This window comes from Dromiciops gliroides, chromosome 2, assembly GCF_019393635.1.
Source record: "Dromiciops gliroides isolate mDroGli1 chromosome 2, mDroGli1.pri, whole genome shotgun sequence".
Classification (NCBI taxonomy): domain Eukaryota; kingdom Metazoa; phylum Chordata; class Mammalia; order Microbiotheria; family Microbiotheriidae; genus Dromiciops; species Dromiciops gliroides.
Genome location: NC_057862.1, coordinates 13,250,001 through 13,264,653, shown reverse-complemented (window position 1 = coordinate 13,264,653; position 14,653 = coordinate 13,250,001).

Below are 14,653 nucleotides of genomic sequence, written 5' to 3'. Positions count from 1 at the left end.
TATTTTTATTATTATTATTATTTTTTTTTTTTGGTGAGGCAATTGGGGTTAAGTGACTTGCCCAGGGTCACACAGCTAGTAAGTGTTAAGTGTCTGAGGTCGGATTTGAACTGAGGTCCTCCTGAATCCAGGACCAGTGCTCTATCCACTGCGCCACCTAGCTGCCCCTGGGTATAGTTCTCAATTACTTCTCAGAGTGGCTGGACCTATTCATGGCTCCGCCAACAGTACATGATGGTGCCTGCTTTCCTGTACCCTTCTACTAGGGAGAAGGAAAGCATATAATTAGGTTAAACATGTCACGTTTCTCTTTTGTCATCTTTGTCAGCTAGATAAATCTAAGGAAGAACCTCAAGGTTGCTTTGATGTTCATTTCCCTGGTTATTAGTGATCTAGAGTATTTTATTCATATGATGATAATTTAGATTTCTTCCTTTAAGGGCTGGGGGAAAAGGAAGTAAGGGAATAAGCCTTTATATGGTGCCTACTATGTGCTGGGCACTGAGTTAAGCACCTTTACAAATATTATCCAATATTATATGTTTATCTAATGCTACTTAACTATATTCTCACAACAACCCTGTGAAGTAGGTGCTATTTATTATTCCCATTCTATACCTGAGGATAACGAATCAAACATAAGTGAAGTAACTTCCCAGGGTCACACATCTAGTAGGTATATGAGGCTGGGTTTGAACTTAGGTCTTGAGGCCCAGCACTCTATCCATGGCCCCAAAGCTGCCTCTTTGAAACCACTTCTGGTTCTTCCTTTGACTGCTTATTTGTTGGGAATCGTTCTTAGTCTTATGCATTTGAATCAATTCCTTATATATTCCTTACAGATTTACTTATCTTTTGGATATGATACCTTTATCAGAAAAAGTCATTGCAAAGATTGTTTTCTCCCAGTTGCTTATTTCCTTTCAATTTTTATGTAGATTTGGGGAAAACCTTTTTAATTTTATATAAGCAAGATTGTCCATTTTATCTTGTGTGATCTTCTTTATTAGTTGTTTAAGAATGAATTCTTTCCTTCTCCCTAGATCTGAAAGGTAATTACTTCCTTGTTTCTCTAATTTCTTTAGAAAATGTATATTACATTTTCATACATAGATATAAATCCATTTGGAGCTTATCTTGGTCAATAAAATGAGGTGTCACTCTGAACCTAATTTCTGCCAGAATGCTATTCAGTTTTTTCAACAGTTTGAGAGTCCTTCTCCCAGTAACTGGGGTCTTTGATTCAGGAATTTTTTTTCTTTGAGAGTTCGTTTTTGGCTTGCTCAATTTCTTTTTCTGATATTGGGTTATTTAAACAATCTATTTCTTTTGTTAATCTGTGTATTGTATATTTTTGTATTTCCTTTAAATTAACAGGTTTTTTTAGCATATAATTAGGTTAAATAGTTTCTTATAATTTCTTTTATTCCTCCTTTATGACTGTAAATGCTCCATTTTAATTTTTAATACGAACAATTTGGCTTTCAGCTCTATTTCTTTAAAAGCAGGTTATCTACCTATTTTATTAGTTTTTTAAAAAACCCAACTCCTGATTCTATCTATTGATTCAATGTTATTTTTACTTTCAATTTTATTAATTTCTTATTTTAATTTTCATAATTTCTACTTTGTTATTTAGTTAGGGAAATTTGATTTGTTCAAGTTTTTAAATTTAATGTCCATTTGTTGATTTGTCCTTTCTCTCTTTTGTTGATGAGATGTTTAGAGATTTTCCCTTCCAAGTTATTTTAGTTATATCCCATAAGTTAATAATGTTAACTCATTATTTCCATTTTATTTGATGAGATTTTCTATTGTTTATATGATTTGGCCCATTAATTCTTTAGATTTATGTTAGTCTCAATTTCAGGACCCTTTGTTGATCACAATTTTTACTGTATTATGATCCATAAATGATATGATTTGTATTTCTGTTTTTATTTTCAGTGCTATCTTTATGCCTAATTACAAGGTCAGTTTTTGTAAAGGTGCCATATACAGCTTAGAAATATGCAAATTCCTAAAAAAAAAAAAAGGAGGGTGGCTAGGTGGCGCAGTGGATAGAGCACCGGCCCTGGAGTCAGGAGTACCTGAATTCAAATCCGGCCTCAGACACTTAACACTTACTAGCTGTGTGACCCTGGGCAAGTCACTTAACCCCAATTGCCTCACTTAAAAAAAAAAAAGAAATATGCAAATTCCTTTCTATTCTCATATAGTAATCACCCGAGATTTATCATGTCTAATCTTTCTGAAGTTCTATTTAGGCTTTTCACTTCTTTTTTTATCATTTGGTTAGATGTCTAGGTCTGAAAAAGGGGTATATTAAGGATTCCAATTATTATAGTTTTATTATCTATTTCACCCTTCAATTCAACTAACTTTTCCTTTAAGTACTTATATGCTCTGTTACTAAGTGCATATATAGATACATTTATTATGCACATTATCAGGTACATTAATATCAGTCCATCATCTATTGTGTCGTTAAGCATAACATAATTTCCCTGCTTATCTCTTTTATCTCATCCATATTTTGTATTCTCATTGTTCAATCATTCAATCATGTCCGATTCTTCGTGACCTGGCGGACCATAGCACACCAATATTGTCTAGAGGGTTTTATTAGCAAAGACACTAGAATGGTTTGCCATTTCCTTTTCCGGTAGATTAAGGCAAAAGTTAAGTGATTTGTCACACAGCTAGTAAGTGTGTAAGGTCTGAACTCAGGTCTTTCTGAATTCAGGCCCAGTGCTCTTTCCACTAAGACAATCATATTTACTTTAACCTTATCTAAAATCATGATTGCTACCACTGCTTTTCTGAATTCAGCTGAAGCATAATAGATTTTGCTCCAACCTCTTATTTTACCTGTGTCAATCTTTGTGTTTCAAATGTATTTCTCGGGCAGCTAGGTGGAGCAGTGGATAGAGCACCGACCCTGGAGTCAGGAGTACCTGAGTTCAAATCCGGCCTGAGACACTTAACACTTACTAGCTGTGTGACCTTGGGCAAGTCATTTAACCCCAATTGCCTCAGTAAAAAAATAAATAAATAAATAAATAAATAAAGTGTATTTCTTGTAAGCAACATATTGTCATATTCTGCTTTGTAATACATTCTGCTATCCTCTTCTGTCTTATGGGTGAATTCATCCCAGTCATATTCACAGTTATAATTATCAATGGTATATTTCCCTCCATCCTGTCCTCTCATAATTTTTCCTCTCTTTATACCTATTTTCCCCTTTATAAATAAGAAGATGGTTGAATAGAGGGAGTTTTCACATGTCACTTGTGATTTTATAAATGATCCAGTCTATTTCCTCTCTGGGATTTTACTCCCCCCGCCCCCCCCCCATTTATAATCCTTCCTTCATGTTCCTTCCTCCAACATTCAAGTTGTTTTGTTTTTGTTTTGCTTATGGTCATTCATTTACCTATCCCTCTCTACCCCTCCCTTATTGCCAGATCCTCCTAATTCTCTGATGAGTTTAGTATATTTTTATAGTGAAATCTGTGTGTATGTATGTGTATAATGGAGTTTGATCTTCCTTCATTTGAATCAGATGAAAGTGGGGTTTTGTGGAATACCTACTCCCCCACCCCTTCCTCCACAAATATATGCTATTGCATAATAGAGGAGTGTACTGTAATATGTAGATTTTCTCATTTTTAATAATGTATATATGTTTATATATAGTACAAATCTCTATTATGTAGCTTTGCTGAAAATCATGATGGCAACCACTGCTTTTATAATATTGTACATTATATTACGTAATATATATGTACCTCTATTATACAATAATGATTTCTCTCTACTTCCTCCTCCTTTTTTACCCTATGTATCCATTCCATTTTTGTTTCCTCTTAAGACATTCAAAACAGAACAGAAGTACCCACAGATCCTCTATGATTTTGTCCTTCTCTATGACCCTTAGAGTTATTAGGGTTCTGAGAAGACCTTTGTTTCTTATCCCCATATTAACGTATGAATAATTCATCCTCACATATTCTCTTTTAATTAAATCAATACATGTATCTTTCTATAATTCTCTTGGTACCTGGATTTCCATCTTAAAATGTATACTTAGTTATGACCTTTTCATCAGTAATATTTTGGAAATTCTCTATTCCATTAAAGGTCAATTGTTTCCCATATAGAATTGTACTTACGTTTGCCACATGGATTATTCTTGGTCATAAACCTTTATCTCTTGCCTTTTGGAATATACTATTACAAGCTCTCTTCTTTATGATCGCAGCTGCTATGTCTTACACAATCCTGATTGCGGTTTCTTGGTATTTGAACTTCAGGTTTTTTGGCTGCTTGTAGTATTTTTTTTTCTTTGACCTGGAAATGCTAAATTTTGGCTCTAACGCTCCTGGGTCTTTTTATTTGGAGGTTTCTTTCTAAGTGACCAGTGGACTCTTTTAATTTTCACTTTCTCCTCTAATTCTAAAAATTCTAGACAATTTTCATAATTTCCTAAAATAGTTATCCAGACTTTTGATCATAGTTTTTAGATAACCTGATAATTTTTAGATTTTGCCACTCCTTGACCTGTTTTCAAGGAAGTTTTAAAATATTATTTTATTTCTATTATTTATAATGCATACATAAATATATAGTTTATATTATTTTATTTATGTTATTTTCTTTTAATTTTTCAATCTTCTGATTTTGTTTTGATATTTCTTATTGCCTTAAGTCATTTGTTTTCTGTTCAGTACATCCTAATTTTCAGAGTGTTCCCTTGTTAAATGAGATTTTCTACCATTTCTAAGGTATTAATTTTCCATGCCACCCCTTTTCCCCCAGGATTTTCCATTTTGTATGTCTTGTTTAATTTCTTCCATATTTTCCTGTAGTACCTGTGGCCAGGACATTATTTTCTCTGAGTCTTTGCCTGGACTTGTGGTGTCACTACCCTCTTTCGGGTTTATCACCTGGTCATCTCTCAAACCAAGGCATTTCCTCATGCTGTTTAGAATTTTCCTTGGTTCACTCACACAGCATGTGGTCTACACTTGTTTCTGATGAATGTGAGTAGGGCCTGCCTGGTCCTTAATATAGATACATACATTCATTCATTCAACAAAACTTGTTTGTAGCATTTAGTTGCTGCTTTAGGCTCTGAGTTCCTGAATGGATCTGCCCCTAGGTCAAGGACTCTTCTGGGGCCCCTGGGTCAGCGGGGATCCAGTTTTGAAAGGAAATGAAGGTGCAGTTTACCCAGGAGTCATATAGCACACAAAGAAAGAAGCCAACCCTAAGTATGTCACACCCCGCAGTCTTCATCAATGCCTCTTCCTGTTCCTTTGGGAGCTATAACAGGCTCTCCCCAGACAGCTGATAGCCTGTTCAGGTAGAAGTGGGTCAGAGACAGGCAGGAACTTTAGGGACACATAGCCTGTCAAGAGGAAGTCCTCAAGGCCACTGCCATCAGAGCTCCAATCATTCCCCATGTGGGTCTCATCAAAGGAACATAAAGGCTAACGTACATTTTATCTTCTGAATACTTCGTATGCTGACATACAGCCCCTTTATAAATCATGTATGGTGTGTATTACCCATATAGGTCACGTATGTCCCCCATGTTGTTTCACTGTGACTCCCAGAAGGCTCTGATTGATAACTGTTGAATCTGGCCCATTTCTCTCTAAGGGAGATTCGAGGGGGATGGGGAAAGGATCGTGAGACTGGAAACCCTGGGCTCCAGTTTTTGAAGGGCTACTGAAGTAGCATTACTTCTATCTTCCTCACTCCTCTCCCCACCACACACTGCTGGCTTAGGGCCAAGATTTTTGCTCCAAAGGCATTTCCCTGAATGCTCTTAAGGGGAAGGCTTACCACAGGCTTACACTCTCAGCTTATTTCCTTCTTCCCAAATGCTAGTTACACAAAAAGACTAATACGAATAAGGAAAAGTGGGTAAGCCCTTTGAACCAAGCAAATAGGAAATAGAAATTGGAGAAGCCACACAGACTAGGATGTACCAGAAAATCTTCAAAGCGAATGAGCTCTGAATGTGGGTGTGAGACAAGAACTCAGCTCAACCAAGAGAGACTCCGATTTCACCTGAGGAGAAATTCCCCAAGGTTTCCAGGGAAGTAAACTGAAGATTAGGGACATGGTGAGGAGCTGGCTTCCCCTATGTGCCTGTCATGTCCAAAGTCTGGCTCTTTCACCCATCCAGAGTCAGTTCCCAGGAGGATTTGAGACAATTTGTGTCTTCTCTCAAAGGCAAAAAAGACCAGAAACGTCTCTCATTTCTAAAGCTCTCAAAACAACTCTACCCATGCAGGCAAGTGGCTTTGAGTTAGCATTCTTTCCACCAATTGGGAGTCAGGAAACATGGAGACCTTTCTGCCCAGCCTCCCAACCTGGGGTGGGAGCTGTGTGCAACTGACTTTTTAAAAAGTCCTTTTTTTATTACATCACAGTTATTATTGTTACCATCACCCTTGTACTCATGTCCTATCCCTAAAACACGCACATACACACACACACACTCATCTAGGAATTGTAGCCTCATTTGTGACAAAAAAAAACCAAAAAACAACCCACGAAACACCAAACAAATAGATAAGCAAAAATCAGTGACCACGTGACAATGCACATTATCTATGGGGTCAGCTAGGTGGCTAGAGTTCAGGGCCTAGAGTCAGGAAGGCCTGAGTTCAAATCTGGCCTCATACATTTGCTAGCTGTGTGACCCAGGACAAGTCACTTCACCTCTGTTTGCCTCTGTTTCTTCATCTTTAAAATGGGCATAATAATAGCACCTGCCTCCCAGGCTTGTTCTGAAGCTCAATTGAAGTAATATTTGTAAAGTGCTTCCCATAGCACCTGGCATATAACAGGTGCTATATAAATGCTAACTATCACCACCATCTTCGTCACCACCACCAACACCATCATCTTGTGACCATGGACAAATCTCTTAACTGCCTTCTGCCTCACCTTTTCCATCTGGAGAATGAGAATGATAGTAACGTTTCTCTCCCAGGGTTGTTGTGAGGCTCAAATGAGGTGATGATCATAAAGCATTTCCCACAGTGCCTGGAACACAGTAAGGGCTATATAAATGTTGAGTGTTGTCGTCATAATCATCGTCGTTCATGATCCAACATTCTACTTTCACATTTCCTTGTGGCTTTGCCAAGGAAACAAAAGGAAGTTTCACTGAGGGGTGGAATGGGCAAAGATCTAAGGTGTCATCTTTATGGGTTTAGAGAAAACAGATGAACTCTTATCTGTGTGACCTTGGGGTTACTTCATTAGTATATCCACATCTTCTCAAAGTTATCACTAACACTGAGTGTTCTTTTGGTCTGACTGCAGATGTCTGGAGCTTATCTGAGGTTTTCAGAGCATAGGACCAAAGTCCCTGGAGGCAAGGGCTAAAAGGTGCCCCCTGACCCAGCACCGATTACAGGGATGTGATTTGTGATTAATATGAGATACAATTTGTAATTATGTTCCTTTGGTCTTTGGGACCAAAGTCTGTGTAGGACCTTTCGGTTCCCTATGCCGTCCCACTTCTGGCTGCTGCCACTTTATACTAGCTACTTGTAAACTTATTTACTATACTGACCAGAAAGAGATACAATTATAACTCAACATATGTGTTATATATAATATAAATATATGTAATGAGATTATTGAGAAAGAGTTTGTATGTATATGTGTATATATGCACACATACACACATATATAAATGAGTTCACTTTTGATATGTTTTATAAATATGAATTTATATAAACACATGTGCATTAAATTATATGTATATATAAAATTATATATACAATGAGATTATACATAGTTTATCTATATATAGACAGAATCTATATAGATAAACTATATATAATCTCATTATATATTTTAATACATGTGTGTATATAGACGTGCATATATATTATGAATGTGTATATATAGACACACAATATATGTTTGTATTATGTATGTGTATATTTATGTATATATGTAGTGTGTATACATACAATATATTATATTATATACATGTGTATATGGTTTATATGTATATACACGTATGTATAAATGTATGTACACACAGTGTGTACACATATACAATACATACACATACACATCTATACACATATATGTATATAGTTTCTTGCCAACTTCTTGCCAATCTGTTTTGTCTGGGTTGACTCAGTCCCTTGTGTTCTTTCCTACCAAGAGTTAAAATCAGGAACTATTTCAAACCTTGGGTTTTAGTTCTTGCTGTTTTTGCAAATAAAATGCCACATATGTTGAGACAAATTACAATCTCAAACCTGCTGCAAACATCAGATTCGCATAAGAAAGTCTTGAGCAGCTGTTCTAGAGACATTTCTTCTCTGTGACAGCAGACTAGCACTATGCTAATTGAAAAGCACTTTTCTATTGTCATGACTGCATTAAAAAAAAAGCTAACAAACCATCAGTAAGGAAGATTTGGGGAGACTTTTTTTTTTTAATTTACTGTGTTGCTGTAAGGGAACTGAACAGGGAAGCCCCCATCAGCTTGAGACTATGGGCTAAAATCCACAATGGTGGACTTGTACACACTTGTGCCTAACTGCATTTCAGAGATTGGGGGGGGCCTTTTGATGACTGGTTTATTGAAGCTCAGAAAGATGGGCACTTGTCAGAGGAATGGTTAAAAGGACTCCCAACCTGAATATCTAGTTGGCCTGAGCAGAGTTCCAGGGAAAGAAAGTAGTCAAAAAGGTAGATTTTACCTTTACCAGAGACAAAGACAGAAAGAAAGGATCATGGGATTATAGATTTAAAACTAGAAGGGACCTCAGAGGTCCAAACCTCTCATTTCAGAGATGGGGACACTGAGTCACATAAAGGTTAAGTGACTTGTCCAAGTCACACAATTAGTAAGTGTCTGAGTTAGAATTTTAATTCAGTTATAACTGATTCTAAATTCAGTACCCTATGTACAGTGCCACCTAGCCATTTCATATATATGCCAAAATATTTATAGCAGTACTTGTTTTGTTTTGTTTTGTTTTGTTTTTTTGTTTTTGGTGGTGGCAAAAACCTGCAAAGTGGATGCCTCTCAACTGGGGAGCAGCTGAATTAATGGTGACATAAGAATAGAATAGGGGCAGCTAGGTGACACAGTAGATAGAGCACCAGCCCTGGATTCAGGAGGACCTGAATTCAAATCTGGACTCAAACACTTGACACTCACTAGCTGTGTGACCTCAGGCAAGTCACATAACCCCCACTGCCCTGCAAAAAAAAAAAAAAAAGAATAGAATAGAATGTCATTATACTATAAGCCACAATAAACACGAATAACACTAGCAGCGAATATGTTTTGGCCTAATATGCCTGGAGGGAGGCCTGCTCCATCTTCCCCTGAGGGCACGTGGGAGATCCCTTCTGTCATGTTACTGATTGGATCCCTCCACGGGGCTGTGTGCCCTGCACCGTTAGGGGCCAGGAAGTAGCACCCCAATTCAATTTAACCGCTTAACATGAATTAGCTTTTGAGATCATCAGTTAATCAATAAACATTTACCAAGTGCCTACTATGCGCCAGACACGACTTTCTCAGTGAGGGAAACACCACAGGAAGCACTCTGCACATGTGTTTGTCCCTTTCACTTGTAGAAAGATTCATCTGGACTGCTGCAGAGCCTGGACAATATGTGCACAACAACCCCCAAAATGTAGACAGAAGCACTAAAAGATGGATGAATTCATATATGGGGCCTAAGCATAGATGGCGATGGATTTCTCCCCTTTTACTTGAGAGTGAGGGGACTGCTAACAGGCCTGTGACCTCACTGAGGTATGTGTTGCCTCTAGTGGCTCACCTCTTTTAGGAATTTTAAAATCATATTCTTCCATGAGTTAGCCATAGGGCGTCTACCCAATGTGCTGGGGGCCTATGAGGATTCCAGTGGGACACATAGTCTTCTTGTTATCTCTTGCTCTTACCACAAGACCAACCCATCTTCTCTGATGCTCATATATTTCTCTGGTGACATCTTTTATTCTCCTGGTTTATGGTATATTGTAGCCAGCTTGCTCCCACTATGGGTTTTCCTCTCCGCGTGATCCTTGACATCAATGCTTTACAGATAGCCATTCGACATCTTCAGAAGAGTATTAAATCGGTATTACAAAGGTGAGCCTTTGTTTCAGAAAGAAACTTGGATTCCTTAAAACAGTTGCAAATCATCCCTTGGACTGTTCTTTATCCATTTGGTTTTTCCTGTGGGGATAGTGAGACCAGCCTCTTTTGAGCAGTTATGGGGCTCATTTAGGAAGTTCTGTAATTCTCTGGGGCTTTATCCAATCAGAACATCCTCCACAACAGGGGCATTTGAAGGACCTCACCATCTATCAGTCATCTGGCTTTTGATTTAATAATATAAGACACTATCTTAAATACTTTCTTCCCAAAAGATGTCTCATGCACATGTTGAAAACATATAAGATTATTTAAAATTATAGCATAGAGAAACTTGATCAAAGATCCTTTGATACTTCATTTGTATTCTGAGCACTTGGCACAATGCCTGGCACATAGCAGATACTTAATAAACGTCTACTGAACTGACCCTCTAAGCCCATCAGAAACTGATATTAGGATCCAAATATGGTGGCTCTGTTGCTCTTGAAGGAGGAAAGAGTTTGTTGCAGAAATCTTTTCATCTCTTCCATCTTTCATCTGTTTGTTGTTCTTCCACCATTTTCCTTCAGATGGTAGAATTTCTCTTCTTTCTCAACCTGTATGACAGACGTTGGCATACAGGCTGAAATAATCTTGGTGGCCATTTAAAAAGTACTTATCATGAGCACAGCAATACAAGATGATGAAATGTCCCATGAAATGATGTTGCCTTTAGACACGTGATGAAACCAACCCCGCCCCTCCATTATTTACCTCTCCAAAGGAGCCATCCTTCCATTTGTCTAATAATTTCATCACCCAAAGAACATTGGGATGGATGTGGTTGAGTTCCTCAAGCAATATGGCCCCATTTTGGTCACTGGACAAAGTTCTCACATGTAAAGCCAAATTAATGGTTAGAGACAGTGTAACTACTGGGTGTCTCTTGCCATCCTCTACTTTCTTCCCTGCCGCTCTGCCTCTGTCACTGCAATGTATAGGATTTCATGGGTTACTAGGCCAAAAAAATTCTTTAGTAAAACTTTCTTTTTTAATTAAGAGAGACAGGATGCTCTGTGTGACTTTTTACTTAGAGGAAATTGGCCATACTTTTAAAACCTGAATCATCTATGTTCTTTATTTCTTTTGTCATTTTTTGGGAAGGATATACCTTTTTGGGCCTAGTTCTTTTGAGTGAATAAAGCATTAGACAAGAGCTTATGAGGTATATGGGGTATTCGGGGAGGACGAGCACCTCTGGGGTGAGGGCTGCTCATTCACCTTCAGTGTCCAATCAGTCGCCCAGCCCTTACCTGTGGCTCCAAGAGGCTGTAGCAAGTGAGCTACCACACCCTGGTAAAACCATCTTGGCGGATGGCTAAACCAGGTTGAGGGTAACCAACATGCCTCAAACCCAACAGCGAGTTAGGAGAATGTCTACCCCATGCATGTGAAGGCTTCCGTCTGTGAAATGGGTGGATGAAAACAATTTGTTCTGTCAACTGGATGAGACCCAGTTCAAAAATGCAGAGGAGTCCAAGCTGAGTCGCAGCAGAAAAGTTTTATTAGGAGGAAAATCAGATCCTAGCGCTGAGAGCCGGAGTCCAGAGTACAAAGAAGCACACAGCCTTCCAGAGAGGCAGGGGCAATTTATGCTTGAAAACCACAAAGGGGAGGCTGGGGGAGGGCTGAGGGTAAAGAATGGACAGTCTTTCCCAGGAACAGGTGGAACCACAGAAGCAGGATGTTTTGCAGGAACAGTTGACCGCAAGGCTGGTTTAGGCTGGTTTGGGGTGCACAGCTCAATGAGGTCACCCAACAAACACCAAGAAAAGTGTCTGGGAGTGAGCAAGCCTTGGGCTCGCTGCAGACTCCTGATTGGCTCCTTTTGCCAAACAGGCTTACTCTGTGTCCAGTGCACCTGCCTGGTAAGGTAACTCACAGAAAACAAACGTGCTAGCCTCAGGAGTATTTTCACAATTCCAACAGTCGTGAAGGCGGCTGAAGTGGGTCCTGTGGAGCATTTAGAGCTCAGTAAGACATCAAAGATGCCTGGGTCACCCGCTGTTTCCCCAGAGATACCCAGAGATCTCCCAGATACTGACTTTTGTTTTGTCACTGGATGACTCCGATGACTCTGGAAGAGAGTGAGGCTGACAACTTTGTGCAACGCTGCCTCTCTTAAATCCAATTCATGGACAGGTCAAGACATCACCACCATACGATATCATTGGTCCTCTTCCAAAAGGAAGGAGAATAACAGCAGTGCCAAGTCCAGACAGGTGAATTCCATTTATTGTTGTGAATATCATTTCACTTAACTGAAAGACAACTCATTATGAATTCTTAATTCATTCTGGATTCTTGACTTGTTAGTGTAGCTAGTTAGCACCCAGCCCCCAGATAAGATCCCTCAGGTTTAAGATACTTCCTGGGTCCACTAAAAAACTCGCGAGCCCCCATTGGTGTGTTTACTTTTCTTCATCAGCCAGAGGACACAGTTCAAAGCAAAAGCATTTAATGAAATAGCACAGTAAGAAAAGTAGTAATCAAACATTGCCCCCCACAAAGTTGAGAAACACATACAAATACACCCACCTTAATTGGAAGAGTGAATGTACTTAGGGAATATGCATGGGGGAATATATATATATATAGAAATATTTTTTGCCAGATCACATGTGAAGAAGGGTAACTCAAGCCTCTAATGTTTCTAGATCCCCAATGTTTCCTACTGATGTCCACGCCGACATTAATCGACCCCATCCTTGTCAGGAAGTTGGACTCCTTGTGTACCTCTGAATTCTAATTTTCAGCTCAAGTCTATTTAGTAATCTTCTTTATCTCCATCTTTTTCACCCTTTGCTCTCTCTGTGTTAAAGGGAAGAAGTAACATAATCATCTCCAGTTTTTATCAGTTAAGGAAACTATGTCAACAACTTGGTCGCTTCACACAGTGGGATAAGCAAAGAAACCCCCATCGCACTAATGCATTTAAATGTGTTTTATGCTCCCCCCTAAACTGAAAATTAGCATTCAGAGGCATGCACATAGTCTAGCTTCCTGACAAGGGCTCTGTCGATTAATGTGGCTATGACCCCATAGCTGTAGGTCACAGTCTAAGTGTTATTACCAGCATAGCAGAGGAAATGAGGGTTTGGGGGTAGAGGCAGAGAGAGGAGAATGCGAGCACTTTCCAAACATTATCTCTTTTGGGCTCCATAATGACCCTGTGGTGCAGTCACTATAGATATTATTATCTGTATTTTACAGATGAGAAAACTGAGACTGAAAAATCGAGATGCTCCAGACTGTGCAGCTGATGAGTGTCTGAGGCAGGATTGGGACGTGCAGGTGGCAAAGTAGATGGAGCTGCTGGATTGGGAATCAGGAATCCAGCCTCAGACTCTTACTTGCTCTGTGACCTTGAACAAGTGGCTTCATTTCTGTCTGCTTCAGTTTCTCCATTTGTAAAATAGTGTTAATAATACAACCTCCCTTTTCAGACTGATGTGAGGACAAAATGAGCTGATATTTGTAAAGTGCTTTGCACATCTCAAAGTACCATATAAATGAGAGCCATTCCTGAGTTGAGCAATCTTAACTACTACCTGCCTCTACATATACTAAGTACCACATGAGTGTTCTCTAGGGGAAGTGCTACAGAATCACAAGATGGGACCTCAGGAGCCACCTATTGCAACCTACTCATTTTACAGATTAGAAGACTGAGGCCTAGAGAGGGGAAGTGATTTGCCCACGGTGGTTATTGTAGAGACTCAGTTTGACTCTGAGAGCTGAGCTCTTTCCAGGACACCACCCTACATGTCTGGAGTTTAGAACCTGCGGGGATCACCATGGGAGGCATGGGAAAGGTTTGGGGAACTGAGAAGGGACATGAAGAATACGGAATGTTATAGGCTGCTTAGAAAAAGGCACAATAGCATCATACCCATGATTCTGTGGGTTCCATCTCAACACCGAACTGCCACATGTACGGTAGCAGTAGAGGAGGCCGAAGAAGTATCCTATGAAAGTGGTGGCTGGACAGTTCTGAGGACTCCACTGTTTCCCTCCCATCAAAGACGAGGGTCGCTCAGCCTGGTTGACCACAAGCCTGGTTTCTCCTTTAAACCATTTGAGAACATCCTACTGCATTCCTTGCTCTCTTGGGAACCTACAGGGTCCTTTGCCTCATCGGGCATTGATTTATTTTTCTTTGTTTTGGGATATTTATTCAAAAATGTTTGGACTCATTTGGCCGATCTGGAGGCTATGTTCCCTTCCTTTATTAATATCTTCCCTTTTGGTTTATCTGCTTATATTCAAGATCTTTACCTGTTTGTTTTTTCCTTCTTTAATCTTTGGAATTTCAGTCTTTTTTCCTTATTTCCTCAGCAAGTCAGAGAAGAGGGGGAGAGATAGAACATTCCAACCAAAGGGGCAGATGGGCTCCCTCTTCTGCTTTGTGTTTTTTTCTTAAGCCCAGGTCCCTCAACTGCA